We start from the raw sequence: 2,914 nt of genomic DNA, 5'->3' as shown, positions 1-2,914 counted from the left end.
GTGCTCGTGTTCCTGCTCGTGCTCGTGCTCCTGCTCCTCCTCCTCCTCCTCCTCCTCCTCCTCCTCCTCGTGCTCGTGTTCCTGCTCGTGCTCGTGCTCCTGCTGCTGCTGCTGCTCCTGCTGCTTCTGCTGCTTCTACTGCTTCTGCTGCTGCTGTTAGTAGTCACCGCTACCCAGCGTAGTCACCTCCTGCCTTTTTTACGATTTCCGGGCGCCGTCGCGTTGGACGGGCGACGGACGGGGCAAGGGACTTTCGCAACCCGATTTACAAATCGGGTGCCGACCCGGGCCCGGGGCAGTGGGCAGTCGTTCAGCCAGCCGCAGCGGGCTGCTCGCGGGTGTATGGTGGGTTCTACTCCGGGGGGCACCGCAGGCCGCCCTCACTAATGTCAACGTCATGAATAATTCCAGGTGACCGCGCGGTTGGGTCCTTTCTTTTGGCTCGCGCCGCTCCCTTGACCTCCCCGTGTCCTTGACCTTCCCCGCCGCTCGCTCGCACGCTCGCGAAGTCGACGTCGACGTCGCCGGTGTCGTCATGGGGTGTTCGACTTCGACTGCCGCGCGGGCGCACGTCTCTCTCTCTCTCTCTCTCTCTCTCTCTCTCTCTCTCCGGGCGCCGTCATGTGACCCCGTGACCCCCCCCCCCGCCGGGCTGAAGGGAATGTGGGGCGAGCGGGGCGGTCCGCGCAAGCAGCGCAGCTGACTGCAATGGGTCTGGTCTAGCAGCGGAGCCTATCGGCCCGGCCGGGCGACATGCGCGTGCCAGCTGTGCGTTTGACGCCCGGGGCTCTTGAACCAATCACCGCGACCCCCGGCCCTCTCTTTCCTCCTTTTCCTTTCTATCCTTTCTCTTCCCATTCATCCTCTCCTTCCTCTTCCCATTTGTCCTCTCCTTCCTCTTCCCATTCGTCCTCTCCTTCCTCTTCCCATTCGTCCTCTCCTTCCTCTTCCCATTCACCCTCTCCTTCCTCTTCCCATTCACCCTCTCCTTCCTCTTCCCATTCATCCTTTCCTTCCTCTTCCCATTCGTCCTCTCCTTCCTTTTCTCCTTCCTCCTCCGCACCTTCCTCCACTCCTCTCCACTTCTTTTTGCAGCCTGCTCTGTACGCCGAAAACGCGGCTCATGTTCGTGTGCATGTGCCGCTTCCGGGCAGAGATCGGTCTTTTGTTTCGCCGCGATTATAATTGACTTCCCGGCTGCAAACCGCCCGACGCCGCCCGCCCACCCTACCGCCCGGCCCGGGAGTCTTGCGCCCGCCGATCCTGATCCCCCCTCGTCTGCGAAAATAAAATAAAAAGCGAACGGCAGAACGGCAAACGGGTGGGGAAAATGTAAAACAATAAAAGAATAAGGTGGTTCGGTTTCGGTTCGTCGCTCGCTCGTGATGGGTGTGTCCACCGCCAAGACTGACCTCACAGACGGACGGATGGACAGACAGACGGAGAGGGCTGGCTGTGAGGGGCGCCTCTTTAGCGTGACGTCACGCGGGCTCACCTGTTGCGGTGCAGCCAATGGCCGTGCACCTCTCTCGTCAGACCAGCGGCGGCGTGTCTGTCGGTCCGCCCGTCTACCCGTCTCTGCTGCCCCTCCGTCCGTCCGTCCGTCTGCCACCTCAGCCGGGCCGGGCGGGACGCCATGCGAGACAACGCCCCGCACTCCACACCGCCCCAGGTAGCGGCGTGGAACACGTGGAACACCACAAACACCCGCAAAAAAAATTGTTTTTAAAAATTAGCACGAAAATTATAATTTTGGCACTGTCTCTCTGTCTCTCCGTCTCACTCGCTCTTGCTCCTGCTAATTTCAAGGGCGTGAAAGGTGTCGGAGACTTTGGCAGTTATGCCCCTCCGCGGCCGCACCCCTCCCCCCCTTTCCCCCACGCCGCTGTGGTAGTACTACTCTACTTTTCCTCCTGGGTGGCGTGGTCTCTCTGACGTACTGCTGTGCCGTATGTGCTCGCTCATCCGCGCTTCACACACACACACACACACACACACACACACACACTCACACTCACACTCACACAGGCTCACAATCACGCCACACATGTGTCGTCATCGGCGAACCAATTCCGTTCCACCCGGTCTCGGTCCACCTGTCATCGCGACGTGGTACAATAAAACTCGCGGTTATTTACACTCCGTTATAACTCATAACTCGGTTCTCGTCATTTCATTTTTACTTTCTTGACGTAGGTGCGCAAACTTATACTCGGCAGCTCTGTTACTAATGCTTGACGGTTTTCTCTCTTTCTCTCTCTTGCTCCCTCGGCGGCCGCAGCTCAAATGCCATGGTTCAGGAGTGAAGGGGAAAGGAAGGGAGAGGGGGGGGGGGTCCCGTTTGGCCGCCGCCGGTCTGCCCCGTCCGAGTCCCTGTTACCCCTTCCGAAAATACACGAACGGAACCGCAACCGCACCGACACCACAGACTGACCGAGACTCATATGACAACACCAATGAAAGTGTATAGCATAGAAGACCTGGAGATTTCTGTAATTCATCAGGGATGTGCCCATAGCATCTCGAGCGCCGTGTGGCGAGCTATGCCTATGCCACAGCAGCTTGCCTGCCCGGCGAGCAGCCGCCAGAGCACCACTGCCGGAAGCCGGCCGTCGGTCTGATTTGAGCCCCATACACTCTCGGCGGCGGTCACGGTGATGATCGGATCACACGGTGTGAATCCCATCTGATCAGCAGCAGCGGCAGCAGCAGCAGCGCCCGGCTGCACTCCGGACACCACATCCGGGCGGGAGGCAGGGCCCCTGTATGTATACGCCGCCGAGTGTTTTACTGGGACCGGAACAAGTTTTTGAACGGGGAGCGGGAACCTCTCTAGTGGACCGCGACGATATTGTCACAGGGGGTTCACCGTTACGCACGGTCAGTTATTTTTTCTATTTTTTTCGATTCACTG

This window comes from Frankliniella occidentalis, unplaced genomic scaffold, assembly GCF_000697945.3.
Source record: "Frankliniella occidentalis isolate FOCC.00 unplaced genomic scaffold, Focc_3.1 Scaffold95, whole genome shotgun sequence".
Classification (NCBI taxonomy): domain Eukaryota; kingdom Metazoa; phylum Arthropoda; class Insecta; order Thysanoptera; family Thripidae; genus Frankliniella; species Frankliniella occidentalis.
Note: the sequence above shows the minus strand (reverse complement) of the source record.